The sequence below is a fragment of the Tupaia chinensis genome, unplaced genomic scaffold (assembly GCF_000334495.1).
Source record: "Tupaia chinensis unplaced genomic scaffold, TupChi_1.0 Scaffold000591_1, whole genome shotgun sequence".
NCBI classification, from domain to species: domain Eukaryota; kingdom Metazoa; phylum Chordata; class Mammalia; order Scandentia; family Tupaiidae; genus Tupaia; species Tupaia belangeri.
The window spans coordinates 322,326-342,101 of NW_006160107.1; the positions used below are offsets into that span (position 1 = coordinate 322,326).

At 37.2% G+C, this 19,776-nt stretch overlaps 1 non-coding gene and 1 pseudogene across 1 annotated transcript; one reads left to right on the forward strand and one right to left on the reverse strand.

Moving 5' to 3' along the window:
* LOC102486372 (eukaryotic translation initiation factor 1 pseudogene) overlaps positions 1 to 19,776 on the forward strand; it is a 117,157-nt pseudogene that overhangs the window by 13,162 nt on the left and 84,219 nt on the right.
* LOC114009652 (U4 spliceosomal RNA) lies at positions 7,930 to 8,074 on the reverse strand. Its single transcript, XR_003551040.1, has one exon. It is a non-coding gene; the product is annotated as a U4 spliceosomal RNA (small nuclear RNA).

A 19,776-nucleotide genomic window follows, 5' to 3' on the forward strand; every position in this document is an offset into this window, starting at 1 on the left:
TGGAACCAACCCAAATGCCCCCGTATGGAGGAATGGATTGAAAAACTGGCACATATACTCTGTGGAATATTACTCAACCATAAAAACCAACAGAACCCTGACTTTTGACAGAAAGTGGAAGAATATGGAAGATGTACTGCTGAGTGAGGCAAGCCAGGCTATAAAGGAGGGACATTGTATGTCCCCCCTTGACATATACCATATGTCTGCATTCTATGACTGAAACTGATTGACTAATGGTTGAACAAACACAAGAGATGGGTGTGAATATCAGATGAGGTGTATGTGGAGGAGTGGGGCCTAACGAAGGACATTTGGAGAAGGGATACAGAGGTAGAGCATTAAACGGATGGGGAGGTGTGGTGTTATCTGTTAAAGATATTTTGATCAACGGGTCTGGGGAGAAATGTGCACATATCGAAATGGTCTCATTGTAAGCCAAACAATATGATTGAAAGTATATACAAAAAACAAATAATAAATAATGTAAAAAAAAAGAAAAAATAAAGAAAAAAAAGCTTATAATTTATAACATAATTTGACTCTAAATTTGTAGCATATATTTTTTAATAGTTTAAAGTGCTAAATTTGTTAAATTTTATGTATACATCTGTATACATATTCCTAGATTTAGATTCTAGTTGCTAAGTTAATTGGACCTTAAATATCCAAGAAGATTTATTCAATGGTGATATTTATAACCTGTATTAACCCTTTCCAAAATGCTATATTTCTTACTGATTACTGAGGATAAATACATGCCAGAAGAGTGAAAAAAAAAGCAATGTAATACACTGTAAAACTATATGCAATTCAATGTAATATAAACAAGATTATGATGATAATAAAAATAATAATAAAAACAAAGATCCCAAGAGAAGAATGGAAGAGAAGGAATTGCAGCATGGCCATCCCACCAGGGGGCTGATTTCTCACTTTCTATCTGTCTGTCTCTCTCTGTCTTTCTTTCAGTACTTCATTGTTTTTTTCTTGTTTATTTTGTTTTAGTTGTCAGAGTGTACATGCATTCTCCATAGAGAGAGACGGACAAGATTGGCAGGAAGTACCTCCCAGTGGGGTATGGTCATGCCACAATCCCTTCTCCTCCAATTCTCCACCCTATCATGATTTGGAGCGCACGTGTATACACATGTGTGATGATCACTAGAGCCAGACCAAACAGAGATTAGGCTCCCTAAACCAGTAGGCTATTGAGTAGGCCACCTCTGGTACTTTAAAGATGCCATTGCTTTGCCTTCTGATTGCCAATCAAACTTTCGATAATAAATTTGTCTTATTGTTCCTCTAATGGTTGTTTCTTTTTCTGACCTTCCTTCCTTCCTTTCTTTTCTTATAAGGTTTACTTTGCTATTTTAGTCACTATAATGTGTCTAGTTGTAGTATTTTTTATTTAATTTTACTTTAATTTCTTTTATGTCACTTAGCATGTAAAGTGAATTTTCCAACATGAATACATTTCTCAGCAGCCAAGTTGGGGATACTATACATGTTCTCATAAACAGATAATAATCCATTTCTTTGTCCCATAAATGTTCTATTTTTCTCCTTAATGTCTTTTCTCAAATTCTCCTTCTTCCATTCTCTTCTCACACTATATCTGGTATCCATAACCATTTTCTCTTTCTTTCTTTCTTTCTTTCTTTCTTTCTTTCTTTCTTTCTTTCTTTCTTTCTTCTTTTTTTTTTTAGAGGTTTTTGCTATAGGGCACGTGAGGTCACCAGACAGAGAGAGACAGAGAAACAGAAAGCAAGAAATCAGCCCCCAGGGGGGATGGCCACACCGCAATCTCTTCTCCTCCATTCTCCTCTCAGGATCTTGGGCACACACACACACACACGTGCGCCTGGCATGAGTTTTAGCCACCAGGTCCAGGACTCAAACCATGGTCGACTACGAGGGAGTCCAGCAACATAGCCATTACGCTAACTGCTGGTCCCCCTCAATGGACCTTTTGAAATGAAGCTTACTTTCGGGAGATAAGTATGTAGTTTTTCAGCCAAAATCTGAACATCTTCTTGGAATATCAGAAAGATCTTTGGCAGAAAGACTCCACTCACTGGGCTGCTTTTCATACCTAAAGATCTTTGTTGTAGCTGCAAGTTGAGATTTGGGACACAAACCACAGTCGACTACATGGGAGTCCAACGACATAGCCATTATGCTAACTGCTAGCTGCAACCCCCCCCCCAAAAAAAAAAACATTTTCTATGCTTCTATATTCTCTTGTCATTCAGTTTCAGCCATGGAGTGTGGACAATCAGTATACATTAGGTGGAGACATGCAATGTCTCTCCTCCATAGCTTGACTTGCTTCATTCAGCAAGTCGTAAAACTTACATATTCATTCACTACCAGTCAAAAGGCAGAGTCTTGTTTTTGTTTTGTTTTTTTTTTGTTTTTTTTTTTTTGTTTTTTTTTTTTTTTTTTTTGGCAAGGTTACATTTCGCAAGGTAGCATTCCATAGAGTATATGTGCCACACTTTTTCAATCCATGCCTCTGTTCCTGGACATTTGGTTTGGTTCCATGTCTTAGCAATTGTGAATAATGCAGCAATAAACAAAGATGTGCAAGTACTTTTCTGACTAAGCATTTTTCCATTCTTTGGATAGATAACTAAGGATTGGGATTGTTGGGTCATATGGTAGTTCTATTTGTATATCTTTGAGGAAACTCCATATTATTCTCCTCAGTGGCTGAACCAATTTACATTTCCACCAGCAGTGGAGGACAGTTTCCCTTTCACCAGGTCCCCACTAACACTTAACATTTCTTGTTGTTTTTGTTTGTTTGTTTGTTTGTTTGTTTTTTATCTTAATCATTCTGACTGAGGTTAGGTCATATCTCATTGTGGTTTTGATCTGCATCTCCCTTATGATGAGGCATGTTGAAAAGTTTTTCAAATAGCTATTGGCTATTCGTTTATCTTCCTTACAGAGCTGTTTTTCAGCTCATTCTCCCACCTTTTAATTGGATTGAGCATCTTTTTTTGGGGGGGTGTGGAGGGTGGTAAGTTTCTTGAGTTCCCTGTGTATTCTGGTTATCTGAAGTATAGTTTACAAAAATATTTTTCCATTCTGAGGATTGTCAATTCACACTAATTACTGTATCTTTTGCCATGCAGAAAGTTCTTATTCTGATGTAATCTTACTTGTCTACATACATTCTACACATTCACCCACCCTCTTTCCCACACTGTTATCTGGTATTCATGACCATTTACTTATTTTCTATAATCCTTAGACATTCAGTTTTGGCAATAGAGTGCAGACACTTGGTATATACTAAGTGAAGACATACAATATCTCTCTTTATCGCATGACTTCCTTCACTCAGCAGTAAATCTTCCATATTCATCCACTTTCTGTCAAAAGCCAGGGTCTTGTTGTTTTTTTTTTATGGCTGAGTATTATTCCATAGAGTATTTGTGAAACAAGTTTTTCAATCCATTCATCTGTTAGTGGGCATTTGGGTTGGTTCCCTGTCATAGCAATTATGAATAATGCAGTAATAAACATGGATATGCAATCATTTTTTGAATTAAGAATTCTCTGTCCTTTGGGTAGATACCAAAAAGTGGGATAGCTGGATCATATGCTAGTTCTATTTGTAGATTTATGAGTAATCTCCCAATTATTCTCCAGAGTGGCTGGACCAATTTACATTCCCACCAGCAGTGTAGGAGTGTTACCCTTTCACCACACTCCTGCCAGCACTTATCATTTTTTGATTTTTTTTTAATCTTAGTCATTCTGACTGGGATTAGGTAATATTTCATTGTAGTTTTTATCTGCATCTCTCTTATTATGAATGATTATGAGCATTTTTTTATATACCTTTTGGCTATTCATAGGTTATTCTTAGAGAGAGGTTTTTTTCAACTCATTCTTCCATCTTCTAATAGGGTTGGTCATGTTTTGGGGGGACAGCTGTTTGAGTGTCTTGTGTATTCTGGTTATCTGATGCATAGTTTACAATGTGAGGGCTGTTGATTCGCACTAATTACTGTGTCTTTCCCCATGCAGAAACTTCTTAGTCTGATGTAATTCCACTTGTTTATTTTTGAGATTATTGACTGTGATTTGGGAGTCTTATTTAAGAAGTCTTTGCCTACCCAAAGTATCTGAGAGTTACTCCAGTGTTTTCCAGCAGCAGTTTTATACGTTGAGGTCTTAGGTTTAGGTCTCTGATCAACTTTGAGTTGATTATTGTCAAAGGTAAGAGATACGGGTTCAAATTCACCTTTCTGCAGGTGGAGATCCAGTTTTTCCATCACCATTTGCTAAGGAGATTTTCCTTTCCCTCTGGATTGACTGATGTCCTTTGTCAAAAAACAGTTGGGTATCTGAGAGTTACTCCAGTGTTTTCCAGCAGCAGTTTTATACGTTGAGGTCTTAGGTTTAGGTCTCTGATCAACTTTGAGTTGATTATTGTCAAAGGTAAGAGATACGGGTTCAAATTCACCTTTCTGCAGGTGGAGATCCAGTTTTTCCATCACCATTTGCTAAGGAGATTTTCCTTTCCCTCTGGATTGACTGATGTCCTTTGTCAAAAAACAGTTGGCTGTATGACTGTCAGTTTATTTCTGGAAACTCTATTTCAATCCATTGGACTACCTGTCTACTTCTGTGCCAATACCATGCTGTTTTGATTACCACAGCTTTGTAGTATATTTTGGGGACAGAGAGTGAGATGCCACCCACTCCACTCTTCTTGTGCAGGATTGTTTTGGCAATATGAGGTCTTTTCTGATTCCAAACAGATTGTATGATTTTCTTTTCTACATCTGTGAAGAATGTTTCTGTTACTTTGATTGAGATTGCATTAAATATGTAGATTAATTTGGGTAGAATTGCCATTTTGATTATATTAATTCTTCTGATCCAGGAACATAGGACGACCTTCCATTTTTTTGTGTGTCATTTTCAATTTCTTTTTTTAGCTTTTCATAATGTTCCTTGTGGAGGTCTTTAGCTTCTTTGGTTAGATTTATTTCTATGTATCTTATACTTTTTGTGACTATAGTAAATGGAATAACTTTTTTCAGTTCTATCTCTGTCTGCCTGCTGTTCCTATATAGATATGCTATAGATTTCCGTATGTTGATTTTTTTATCCTGCAACTTTACTGTAGTCATGTATTACCTCCAGAAATTTTTTTATGGAGACCATAGGGTCTTCTATGTATACAATCATGTCATCTGCAAAAAGAGAGAGTTTTGCTTCTTCTTTTCCCATTTCAATATCTTTTATTTTATTCTCATTTCTGATTGCATTGGCGAGCATGTCCAGTACTATTTTGAAAAGGAGTGGAGAAAGTGGGAATCCTTATCTTGTAACCGTTTTTAGTGGAAAAGCTTTCAGTTTTTCTCCATTCAGGATCATGTTAGCTATGGGTTTTCCATAGATAGCTTTTACTGTGATGAGAAATTACCCTTCTATGCCTATTGTGCTGAGAGTCTTGATCATGAAGGGATGTTGTATCTTATCAAATGATTTTTCTGCATCAATCGATATAACCATTTGTTTTTTTTATCTTTCTTCCTGTTAATGTGGTGTATTACATTTATGGTTTTGCGTATGTTGAACCAACCTTGCATTCCTTGAATAAAGCCTACCTGATCAGGATGTATAACCTTTTCTATAAGTTGTTGGATACAATTTGCTAGTATCTTGTTGAGAATCTTTGTGTATGAGAAATTACCCTTCTATGCCTATTGTGCTGAGAGTCTTGATCATGAAGGGATGTTGTATCTTATCAAATGATTTTTCTGCATCAATCGATATAACCATTTGTTTTTTTTATCTTTCTTCCTGTTAATGTGGTGTATTACATTTATGGTTTTGCGTATGTTGAACCAACCTTGCATTCCTTGAATAAAGCCTACCTGATCAGGATGTATAACCTTTTCTTAACTGCTGGTTCCCGAATTTGCTAGTATCTTGTTGAGAATCTTTGTGTCTATATTCATTGGAGATATTGGGCTATGTTTTTATTTTTCCTTGTCCTGTCCTATCTGTTTTGTGGATAAGGGTGATGGAATCTTCATAGAATGAATTCCAGAGAGTTTCAGCCTTTTGGATCTTTAGAAATAACTTATACAGAATGGGGTTAACTCTTCTTTAAAAGTTTTGTAGTATTCAGAGGTAAAGCCATCAGAACCAGGACTTTTCTTTGTTTGGAAGTTATTTTTTGCTTATTCAACCTCCTGGTTTTTCATGAGCCTATTCAGACTTTCTACATCCTCCTGACTCAATCTTGGTAGATTATATGTGTCCAGGAATTTGTCTATCTCATCCAGATTGTTTTGTTTGTTAGCATAGTATCCTCTAATGATGTTTTGTATTTCTGTTATGTCTGTTGTTATATTGCTTGCTTCATTGCAAATTTTATTTACCAGGTTCCTTTCTCTCTTCTTCCTAATAAGTCTCACTAGTGGTGTATCAATTTTGTTTATCTTTTCAAAGAACCAGCTTTTATTTTCATTAATTTTCTGCATACTTTATTTTCTATTTCATTTATTTCTATTTGGATCTTTATTATTTCTTTTATCCTGGAATTTTTAGACTTTTTTGCTGTTGCTTTTCCAATTCTCTGAGGCATGATGTTAAGTGATCCATTTACCTTCTTTTCATCTTCTTATTATATGCTACTAATTGCTACAAACTTCCCTCTTATGACTGCTTTGCAGTGTCTCAAAGATTATGGATCATTGTCATTGGCCTCCATGAATCTTTTACTTTAAGTCTTAGTTTCTTCAGTAGTTTAAAGTCATTCAGGAATAGGCTATTTAGTTTCCATGTATTTTTTCCATGTATTTTTGAGGATTTCTCTTCAAAATAACATTGTTTGATTTCTACATGGTCGGAGAAGATGTTGGATATAGTTTCTATGCCTTTGAATCTGCAGAGGCTTGCTTTGTGCTTTATCATTTGATCAATCTTCGAAAAGGTTCTATGTCAGGGTGAGAAAATTGTGTATGTCATGGCTTTCAGGTTGAAAGTTCTATAGATGTCTGTTAAGTCCATTTGATTTATCATATAATTTAGGTCCTTTATTTACCTATGTTTTTGTCTAGATGATCTGTTCAGAGGGGATAGTGGGATGCTGAGGTCTCCGACAATTAGTGTGTTACAGTCTGTCTCCCCTTTTAGACCTAACAGTCTTTCCTTCACATAATAAAGTGCTCCTGTGTTAGTGCATAGATACTTATAAGCATTATATCTTCTTGATGTATTAACACTTTTACTACAATATATTGCCCTTCTTTGTTTCTTTAAACAGTTTTTGTTTTAAAGCCTATCTTGTCAGAAATTAGTATGGCTACTCCAGTTTCTTTTTGGTTCCCATTTGTATGAAATATATTTTTCCAGCCCTTTACTTTTAGTCTATGTGTGTCTTTATTCATGAGATGCATTTCTTGTAGGCAACAGATAGAAGATTTCTATTTTTTACCAGTTCAACCAGTCTGTTTCTCTTGAGTGGAGAATTTAATCCATTAACATTCAATGATATTATCAAAAGTTTCAGACTTGTCCCAACATTTAAAATAACCACTGTCTTGGTTGCCTTTTTCCCCTTTATTTCTGGCTGTTTATTCTTTAGTTTTCCAGGCACAGTACTGTCTTCAGGGTTTCTTGAAAAGCTGGTCTGGTGTTGGCAAACTCTTTCAGGTTTTGCTTGTCTGAGAAGATTTTAATCTTTTTTTTTTTCTCATATGAAGGATAATCTTGCAAAATATAATAATCTTGGTTGAAATTGATTCTCTCTTAACGCTTTCAATACATCTTCCCATTCTTTCCTTGCTTGTATTGTTTCCATTGAGAGGTCTGAAGTTATCCTGATGGGATGACCTTTGTAAATCACTTGTCGTTTCTCTGTTGTCAGTTTTAGTATCTTATCTTTATCTGTGGTCTTTTCCAATTGGCTAAAATTCACCTTAGGGAAGATCTTCTTGGGTTGATTCTATTTGGGGTCTTTTGTATTTCTTTCAATTAGCAATAATCGTGCCTCGGATAAACCTCATTGGCTATGATACTGCCACTGTGCAAAGCTTTATTTCTTGAATCTGGATGTTTGAGTGCCTCTCTAGACTTGGGAGATTCTTTTCCCAGGATTTCATGGAACAGATTTTCCATGCCCTTATCAGTTTCTTCACCTTCTGGGTTAACAATTATTCAGCTGTTTGGACGTTTAATGGAGTCTAATATTTCTTGTATATTATCCTCATTTTTTTGGTTATTTTCTCTTTTTGGTCGTATTTTTCTAGGTCAGAAGTTTTATCTTCTATCTCAGAGATTTGATCTTCAGCATGGTCTAATGGACTTTTAATGCTTTTGAGAGTTTTTGATTTCCTATATTATAGACTCCATCTCTAATAGTTCCATCTGATTCTTTCTTAGTGTCCATTTTTTCTTTCATATCATGGAAGGACATTATAATCTCCTGTAGCTCATCTCTTTTCTGTTCCAACTCATAGAATTTTTTCACCATGAGTGTTCTAAATGCTTTCTCTGACATTTATGTAACATCTTCTGTTCTTTCAAGAGATAGAGGGGAGTTACTGTTTTCTTTTGATTGAGACATTGTTCCTGGTTTATTTACACCTGAAGCTCTTCTATTTCTAGCCATTGGGAGATATATTCACTTTTGGAAATCTTTTTGGAGTTTTTTTTTTTTGAAAAAATGTGCTTCTGTATTGCAGTGGACTGTTGTGTGCTGAAGTCTCTTTTCTGCTGTGTTTTGCAATGTGGTCTGCACAGGAAGATTCTTCCATTCAGGAGTCTGGAGAGAAGTCTCTCCTTTTTCGCAGGTGGTTAAGTAAAAGGGAGGATCCCAGGGAACCTCTCAATAGCAGAGTATTTTCAAACTATGATTCTGGACCTGTCTGGATTTTCTTGGTGCATGGATGATAAGCAGGAGATGACAATATATAACAGAAGAGAAAAAAGTATGAAAGAGAATAAAGAAAACATCGCCTGTGTAGCACAATTTCACCAGGATCCGAGAGATGGAAGTGGACTCTGCTGGAGAACTGGGGGCAGTCCTGTAGAGTAAGAAGAAGTGGGTAATTAACAAAAGAAAGAAGAATAGGAGAAAAAAAAAAACCTTTCTTGCTAACAGAGAAAAGGTCACTATTGGAGGTGGGGCTGAGGTGCCCTGCCTCAGTGTCCCCTAGGCCAGGGGGCTGGAGATATAAGTCGGCTCTGCTGGAGATCTAGAGGCAGTTCTTGCTAACAGAGAAATGGTCTCTGTAGTTGGGGAAGCTGGAGCTGGGGCTGGTGTGCCCTGCCTCAGTGTCCCATTTATTTTCTTTATAAGTCATTCATTTTCTATTTCATTTAACTATGCTTGAATGGGTTATTATTTCTTTCTTTTTTGGATTCTTATTGTTGTTGCCCTTCCAATTCTCTGAGGCATAATGTTAGGTTGTCCATTTGCCTTCTTTACATCTTCTTATGTGTTTTAATTGCTATGAACTTCTCTCTTATGACAGCTTTTGCAGTGTCCAAAAGATTATGGAAACTCGTATACTTTTTATCACTGGCTTTCATTAATCTTTTGATTCAGTCTTTATTTCTTCAGTAGTTCAGAAGTCATTCAAGAATAGGCTATTTAGTTTCCATGTATTTGTGTATTTTTGAGGATTTTTCCTGAAATTCCTCTCAAGTTTAATTCAATCATAGTCAGAGAAGATGCTGGCCATAGTTTGTATGCTTTTTAATATGTAAAGGCTTGCTTTGTGCCCTATCATGTGGTCAATCTTTAAAAAGATTTCTCATAGTTTTCCTTGTAGGAGTCTTTAACTTCTTTGGTTAGATTTATTCCTAGGTATCTTATACTTTTTGTGGCTATGATAAATGGGTTTACTTTTTTCAGTTCTATCTCAATCTGCTTGCTGTTCATATAGAAATCCTATAGATTTCTGTATGTTGATTTTGTATTCTGCAACTTTACTGTATTCATTTATTACTTTCAGGAATTTTTTCATGGATTCCATTGTTTTTTCTTTGTATACAATCTGCAAATAGAGAGAGTTTCACCTCTTCTTTTCCTACTTAAATAGCTTTTATTTTCTTCTCTTTTCTGATTGAGTTTGTGAGGACTACCATTATATTGAAAAGGAGTAGAGAAAGTGGGTATCCTTGTCTTGTACTAGCACTCTATAGCTGAAACATAATGACTAGAGGATATAGAAACATAGAAAATGATTATAAATACTAGATACAGTGTGGTAAGAGGGTGGATAAAGGAGAAGAGTCTGAGAAAGGATATTAAGGAGAAAAATAGAGAGGCAAGGCATTTATGGAACAAAGAAATGGGTTATTATCTGTTGGTGATAATGTCTATAGTGTTCTCAGCTGGATTGATGAGAATAGTATACATTTTTAAATATTCACTTTGCAAGCTGAGTGACATATGTGATTGAAAGTATAAAAGAAATTAAAATAAAAGAAAACATTTTTAAAAACTTTGAAAAGGTTCCATGTGGATGTGAGAAAAAAAGTATATCTCATGGGGTTATTTTTTTGTTTTTGTTTTTGTTTTTAAATATGTTTTTCGCTATAGGGAAACAGAGAGATAGAAAGTGAGAAATCACCCCCCAGGGTGGATGGCCATGCCTCAATCCCTTCTCCTTCATTCTCCTCTCGGGATCTTGGGCACGCACACGCGTGCCCAGCATGAGTTTAAGTCGCCGGGTCCGGGACTCGAACCACAGTCGACTACATGGGAGTCCAGTGACATAGCCATTATGCTAACTGCTGTTCTCTGTCTCGTGTCTTTTTGATGGAAGGTTCTATAGATGTCTGTTAAGTCCATTCAATCTATGGTATCATTTAAATCCTTTATCTCTTTGCTTATTTTTGTCTAGATTATCTGTTCATAGTAGGGTGTTGGTGTCCCCAACAATTAGTGTCTTGCAGTCTATCCCTCCTTTTAGATCTAACATCTTTTCTTCAAGTTTTTGGGTGCTCCTGAGTTAGGTGCATAGATATTCATAAGTGTTTATATCTTCTTGATGGATTACCCCTTTCAATACTATATAATGCCCTTTTTTATCTCTTCATACAGCTTTCGTCTTAAAGCCTATTTTGCTGGAAATCAATATCACAATTCCTGCTCTTTTTTGGTTCCCATTTGCATAGAATACCTTTTCCAGCCCTTCACTTTTAGTCTATGTATGTTTTTATCCATGAGATGTGTTTCTTGTAGGCAACAGATAGAGGGTTTCTGTTTTTCTTTTTTTAATCTATTCAGCCAGTCTGTATCTTTTGACTAGATAATTTAACTTCTTGTATATTATCCTCTCTTTTTTATGTTATTTTCTCTATCTTTTTGGTGGCTTTTTCTAAGTCAGAGGTTTTGTCTTCTACACCGAAGATTTGATCTTCAGCATGGTCTAATCAGTTTTTAACACTTTTGAGAAAGTTTTTGATTTTCTGTATTATAGACTTCATCTCTAATAGTTTCATCTGATTCTTTCTTATGGTGTCCATTTTTTTCTTTCAAATTGTGGAAGGGCTTCCTTCTTCTCTTGGAGTTTGTTGTCTCTATTCTGTCCCAACTCATAGAGTTTTGTTACTATGAATGTTCTGAATTCTTTCTCTGACATTTCAGTAACCTCTTTTTTTTTCAAGGGATGGGAGAGAGCTATTGTGTTCTTTTGCTGGAGACATATATTCTGTTTTTTTCAAACCTGAGGTTCTTCAACTTCTAGCCATTTGGTGATGTATTCATTTTTGGATACCTTTTTGGTGGGTGTTTCTGCCACTGGAAACTAGTTTACTTCCCTTTTGCTGTGAATTGCTTCTGTGCTGAAGTCTCTCCTCTGCTGTGTTTAGCAATGTGGTTCCCATAAGAGGACTTTTCTATTCAGGTTTCTAAAGAGCAGTTTCTCCTTTTCTGCAGGTGGTTCAGTATAGAGCAAGGAACCCTGGGAGTCTCACAATGCTAGGATGTTTGAAAATTGTGATTCTAGACCTGTCTAGTCTCTCTTTCTTGTGGGGAGGAGGGTTCTATGGTTGGGGGCTCGGGATGAAGCTGGAGCTGGGACCAATGGACAGTTCCCCTGACTAAGCAGGGGGCTGCAGATGAAAGTGGGCTTTCTATTGATAATTTTTTTTTGAGAGATTTTCACTGTAGGGCGCGTGCGCTCGCCAGACAGACAGAGAGAGACATAGAGACAGAAAGTGAGAAATCACCCCCCGAGGGGATGGTCACGTCGCAATCCCTTCTCCTCCATTCTCCTCTCGGGATCTTGGGCACGCACGCACATGCGCCCGGCGTGAGTTTTAAGCCACCGGGTCCGGGACACAAACCGCGGTCGACTACGTGGGAGTCCAGCAACATAGCCATTACGCTAACTGCTGGTTCCCTTGATAATTGTTTTTGTATTTAACCTACTTTTTGTTTGGAGAGCTTATTGAATTTGTGGATCGATGTCTTTCATTGCTTTGAGAAAAAATTTGACCAGTATGTCTTTACATATTGCTTCTCCTTTATTCCTACTCTCTTCCCCTTCCAGTAGTCGAGTTGCATTCATGTTAGGCTTTTCTACCATGTCAGAGTATCATGTCCCATATGTCCACTAATTATGTATTTTCCATTCTTGTTGTTTTCCATGGTTTAGCACCTATATTTTCTACCATTTTTTCCATTTTGTTAATTTGATCTTCTCCTGAGTCTAACTTACTATAAACCCTCTACTTCTTCATTCAGTTACTTAATTTTCAGCTCTAAAATTGCTACTGCATTTCTTTTTTTCACATTATTTATTATTTTTTTGTATATAGTTTCAATCATATCGTTTGGCTTACAATGAGACCATTTCGATATGCACATTTCTCTCCAGACCCGTTGATCAAAATATCTTCAACAGATAACACCACACCTCCCCATCCCATCAGTGCTCTACCTCTGTATCTCTTCTCCAAATTGCTACTGCATTTCTTGTATAAATTTAAGTTCTTAGATTAAATTCTCTATCTTGTCACCTATTTTCTTGAACACATCAGTTATAGGTACAGAGTTTGTGTCTGATAATTCCAGTAAGTTATCTATGGGTTTATTTCTACTGTTTTTCCCCCCTTTGGTCTTATTTCTTGGTATCCCAATTTTTTTTTTTTTTAGTTAAATGCTGGACATCGTGTCTGAAAATTTGTAAAGGGCTTGAAAATATCTATCATATTACTTCAGAGAAGATGTACATCTATGTGCAATTACTTCTCTATGTAAGGCACTATGCGAGGCTTTGAGATTTCAGAAGTGAATAAAACAGGCAAAACATTTACCTTCTTGGAGTTTACATTCTACTGGGGACAGCTGATAGTAACAAATAAGTAAATAATTATAAATTAAGTAATGACAAATGATGTTTTAAAAAAAAAAGTAGATCAGGGTCCAGCAGATAGCAAAGTGGTTAAAGCACTGGAATCTCACATGGCCAACTACAGTTCAAGTCCTAGACCTGGCAGCTTGAACATCACACCAAGCATGAGTGTGTGTGTGTGTGTGTGTGTGTGTGTGTGTGCATGCCCAAAATTCCAGGAGGAGAATGGAGGAGAAGGAATGGTGGTGTGGTCATCCTGCCCCAGAGGTGAATTCTCACTTTCCCTTTTACTCTCTCTCCCTGTCTCTCTTAATCTCTCTCTCTCTCTCTCTCTCTCTCTTCTCTGGCAAGCACACCCACCCTGTGACAAAAAAAAAAAAAAAAAAAAAAAAAAAAAAAAAAAAAAAAAAATGAAAAAAAAAAGTAAATCAAGCAAAAGTGGAGGAGTCTAATCCAGTGGGGCCCCAGGATCTATTTGGACCTCGGACCTTTGAGCACAGCTTTGGTCGGCTCAGCACGTTGGCAAGGCTGCTGCTGTATACCCCCGACCTATGAGCAAAGCTTGGGTCGACTCAGCATATTGGCAAGGCTGCTTGCTGTATGCTCTGGAGACTGCGGTAGCCTTGCTGGGCAGCGCCCCTCCTCCCTCTGACTCCCTGATATACTACTATAAAAGAATTACATAGCTCTCTCATACATCTTGAGTATGTGATAAGATATCCCGAAAGTCCCCCAACCATTTCCCTTTGCCCTGACCACCTACCGTTAATCACAATGCATCATCCTTGTGGTCATAATGGAGGGGTGTGCTGGAGTTCCATCTAAGCAGAAATCTCCTTGACCTTTGGAAGGCCCTTCAAGACACATTTAACATAAGCTTTAAAACGACCTTTTCTTTACATAAAATAGGATTAGGCCAAAACTGGCCTAGGACACCACCACCCTCACCAAGTGAACAATAGTTTCACCCCTTTAGAATAGATAGATATATTAGGATTCCTTGAATTAAGCTGTAGATCCCTATAAAATTATATAAGTATCATTCTTTACTGAGATCATTAAGAACTAATACCTATACTTGAGATTTTCTTTTCTTAGCATCGTACCCAGTAATCATAAGATGGCTGCTGCCGAGCATTGGCTGATAATTATCTCTGATTGCTGGAGCTGCTTTCCTGAAAATGCATTCCTTGAAGTTCCCAAAAATCTGCTTACATCAAATAAACAATTGCTGAACTGTAATAGACCTGCCCTTAATCCAACCCTGAATGAAATCTATAATCCCTATTGTTAAAACTTTATGAACTGATAATTAGAACACGTAGCCCCTCGCCTGTTTACTTGCATGTATCACATTTTCAATAAAAAGGAATGATGATTCCTAGCAGTTGTCACTCTACAGAGAGAGATCTCTGAGGGTGTCTGACTGAGGACGTGCACAAAAAAGGCACCGAGGCCTCAGTCTTTCCTTCCTGCATCACCTTCATTGAGATAACCCACCCCCGCCAAGGCTGGAACCTGGCACAAAAGAAAGAGATTAAATGATAGTGCATTTAGACAGTGATCAGAAGGTGACATCTGAGTTAATGTGGTATTATCTGTTGAAGATATTTTGTAGTTTTATCAACTATATTAGGGAGAAAGTTCACCTGTTGAAATATCCATTTTGTAAGACAAATAAGAATGTGATTGAATGTATAAAAGAAAATGAAATGAAAAATTAATTAATTAGTTAATTAAAAAAAAGAGATAAGGGAACCAGCAGTTAGTGTAATGGCTATGTTGCTGGACTCCCACATAGTTGACCACGGTTCACGTCCCAGACCCGGTGGCTTAGAACTCACACCAGGTGCATATGCGTGCATGCCCAAGATCCTGAGAGGAGAATGGAGGAGAAGGGATTGCAGCGTGACCATCCCCCCTGGGGGGTGATTTCTTGCTTTCTGTCTCTATGTCTCTTTCTGTCTGTCTGGTAAGCACACACACCCTATAGCAAAAACCTCTCCAAAAAAAAAAAAGAGAGAGAGACAAATATAAAACATTTAGTAAAGTGGTATTCCAGGCAGGGAACAATTAATGCAAAGACCCTAAGTCTTGGTTAAAGAAGTTGCAAAGAAGCTAACCGATATGGTACAGTAGACTTTTCAGTAAGGAGAGTGACAGAAAATGTCTGAGTGGTAAGCTGTTTATTAGGGCCTTGTATCCCATAGAAAGGATTTTGGATTCTAGTCTACACATGATAGTGTTTAAGTCCATTGTGTTGCTAGTAACAGAACTATCTGAGTCTCAGTGATTTATAAAAGATTAAGAAATATTTATTATTATTATTATTATTATTATTAAGAATTAACTCATAGTTTAGAGGTCCAAGGTCTGGGGGGTTACATCTGGTAAGAGTTTTCTTGCTAGTGGATACCATGGTAAAGGGCATCACATGTCAAAAGGTGAGAGCAGAACATGTGTTTTTATCCATGTCCATTGGTCTTATTCCTTCTCTTTATAAACCTACCAGGAGTCAATCACAAGACTCTACCTTAATAATAGTACAAAGGCTCCAACCCTTAATCTCATAGTCAGATTAAATTTATTCCTAATATATCACAATATAACAAAATCGTAACACATGAACTTTTGGGGACACATTCAACCATAACAGGTAGCCATTCAAGGATTCTGAGGAAAGGAATGATGTGATCTGATTTAGATTTAAAAATAATTACTGGTGTGTTAGGAATAGATTGTAGCAGGTTAAGAATGTCATTAGAGAGACCAGTTAGGGGCTGTGGGAAACAGCATACCAGTGAGTCTGCCGCAGCCATTTCACAAGTTCTACCACGATTTTAAGGAAACCCTTAGGTTTTGCTTTCTCAGCGAGCAAACAATTATATAATGCCAAAAGTCACAGTTGGCTCCCCTTCAAAACCTTCCCTTCAATAATAAGTGAATACAGTAAGGTGGCAGGATACAAAATCAATATCCAAAAATCTATAGCATTTCTATTTATGAACAACAAATTGAACAAAGCAGAGCTGAAGAAAGGAATCCCTTTCACCGTAGCCACAAGGTGTTTAAGAAACCTAGGGATAAACCTAACTAAGAAAGTCAAAGACCTTTATAAAGAAAAGTACGAAAATCTTAAAAAAAGATATTGAAAGTGACATAAAAAAGTGGAAGGACATCCCATGCTCCTGGATTGGAAGAATTAAAATAATCAAAATGGCAATTCTACCCAAATTAATCTACATGTTTAATGAAATTCCAATCAAAATATCAGAAATATTCTTCACAGATCTAGAACAGACAATCATAGAATTTGTCTGGAACCATAAAAGACCTCGTATTGCAAAAACAATCCTGCGTAAGAAGAATGGAGTAGGAGGCATATCACTCCCTAATCCCAGGATATACTATAAAGCTGTGATCATCAAAACAGCATGGCATTGGTACAAAAATGGACATGTGGACCAATGGAATAAAATAGAGACCCCAGAAATAACCCCCAAAGCTTACAGCCAACTGATTTTTGACAAAGGATATCAGTCAATCCATTGGGAAAAGGAAAACCCGTTTAGTAAATGGTGCTGGAAAAACTGGGTATCCACCTGCAGAAAGATGAAACTGAACCCCCGTCTTTCACCATTAACAACGATCAACTCAAAATGGATCAAAGATCTGAACCTAAGACCTCAGACAATAAAACTACTTGTGGAAAATGCTGGGGAAACTCTGGGAGACATTGGAGTAGGCAAAGACTTCTTAAATAAGACTCCCAAAGCACAGGCAATAATCCCTAAAATAGACAAGTGGGACTATATTAGACTAAGAAGTTTCTGCACAGCAAAGGACACAGTAACAAGTGTGAACCGACAACCCTCAGAATGGGAAAATATTTTTGTTAAATATGCCTCAGACAAGGGACTGATAACGAGAATACATAGGGAACTCAAGTGCCTTATGCGAAAAAAAATGATTAACCCGATTAAAAGATGGGAAAGTGAGCTGAACAAAAGTCTCTCTAAGGAAGACATACGAACAGCCAAAAAGCATATGAGGAAATGCTCGACATCCCTCATCATAAGGGAAATGCAGATAAAAACCACAATGAGATACCACCTAACCCCTGTCAGAATGGCAAAGATTAAGAATATAAAAAGTGATAAGTGTTGGCGGGGATGTGGTGAAAAGGGAACCCTCCTCCACTGTTGGTGGGAATGTAAACTAGTTCAACCACTGTGGAGAACAATATGGAGGTTCCTCAAAGATCTACAAATAGAACTACCATTTGATCCAGCAATCCCACTTCTGGGTATTTACCCAAAAGACAGGAGAACGCTCAGTCAGAAAAGTGCTTGCACATCCATGTTTATTGCAGCATTATTCACAATTGCCAAGACATGGAACCAACCTAAATGTCCACAAACTGATGAATGGATTGGAAAAGTGTGGTATATATACTCTATGGAATACTACTCAGCCATAAAAAATAACAAGACCCTGGAATTTGATAGAAAATGGTCAGATATGGAGGATCTATTGCTGAGTGAAGTAAGCCAGGCTATGAAAGAAAGATATTGTATGTATCCACTCAATATATACCGACTATCCGCACTCTATAATAGAGAGCAAAAATTCGGAGGACATAAACACAGTGAAGGTACTTAATGAGAATAGGACAGTGTGGAATGGGGTAAGTGAAGAGAAGAGGATAGAGAAAGATAGCAAGTGAACAATAGAGAGACAGGACGTTAGTGAGAAACAGATAGGGGTTATTAACTGTTGATGATGACATGTATAGTATTCTCAACTGGATTGGTCTGAGAAGTATTTCATGATGGGCAAAGTATTTTTACAAGCAAAACGAGAAATAACAATTGACTGTTTTATAAAAATAATTAGAATAATAAAAATAATGATTGGGGAAAACAGAAAAGATATTGAATGTTGAAGTGGGGAATGTGTTTTGAATCCTGTATCTGGCAACTTAAAAAACATGCCAGGTGCACACGTGTCCATGAACCCAAAATCCTGGAAGGAGAAATGTAGAAGGGAATGTGGTATGAGCATCCCCCATGGGGGGTGCTTCTCAGTTTTATTCTCTGTCTTTCTCTCTGTCCCAGTTTGGCAAGTACACACGTCTTTGTGCAAATTAAAACAAATCTGTAAGTGTTGATTATAAAAAAAAAACAAAAAAAAAAAAAAAAAAAACAACTTTCCTTCAAAAGCTTGCTCTGATTGGTCACTTCCCATAGTGCTCACCAATTGGTGAGCTTAGAATCTCTCAGATTTGCATGTCTGGCACCTCATGATTGGTCCATAAAAGCAAGCAATCAAAACCCACCTTTTACAACCCACCTTCATTAGAATATAGGACAACCAATCATGGACCAACAACATATATATAAACTTAAAGTCTCTGGCCCACAATAAACGGATGACCCTGAAGAGTTGTAACACTGTGTCATCTCCATGCTGTAACACTGTGCCATTCGTCCGTCTCTCACTCCTTCCCTCAGGAAACCTGTTCTACTGTCCTGCGAGTCGGGACAAGGGGCTTTAACTGTAAGATTCTAAACCATAGCTGATGGCATAGTCTTCAGGGGTAGTGGTGAGTGTCAGTAGTAGCTGGAATTGGGGAATACAGTATTCTGAAGGCAGAGGCAACAGACTCCACCATGGCTTTTCCATAGGGTCTACATGAAACTTAAGCGTCAGGGCCTGCCATTTGCAACAGCTCATTCAAAATTTATTATTTTTATGCCTAACTTTGCCTTTTTTTAAAGAGAGCCTCTTTCTCCCCATTAATGATACTATTTAATTCCCACAAAAGCTGAATCTTTTCCTGGGTCCAAAAGAAAGAAAGTTAAGAATAATGGAAAACACCGGGGAAACTCTGGGAGACATTGAGGTAGGGAAATACTTCTTAAATAAGACTCCCAATGCACAGTCAATAATCCCCAAAATAGACAAATGGGATTACATAAGACTAATAAGTTTCTGCATGGCGAAACACATAGTGATTAGTGTGAATAGACAGCCCTCAGAATGGGAAAATATTTTTGTAAACTATGTGTCAGATAAGGGACTGATAACCAGAATTCACAAAGAACTCAAGCAACTGTTCTGGAAAAAGACAATCAATCCTATTAAAAGATGGGAGAATGAGTTGAAAAAACCACTGTCTAAAGATGACATAAGAATAGCTAAAAGACATATGAAAAAATTCTCAGCATCCCTCATTGTAAGAGAAATGCAGATCAAAACAGTAATGAGATATCACCTAACCCCAGTCAGAATGTCTAAGATGAAGAAAACAAAAAATGACAAGTGCTGGTGGGCGTGTTGTGAAAGGGGAACTCTCTTACACTGATGGTGGGAATGTGAATTGGTCCAGCCACTGTGGAGAACAATTTGGAGATTCCTCAAAAAT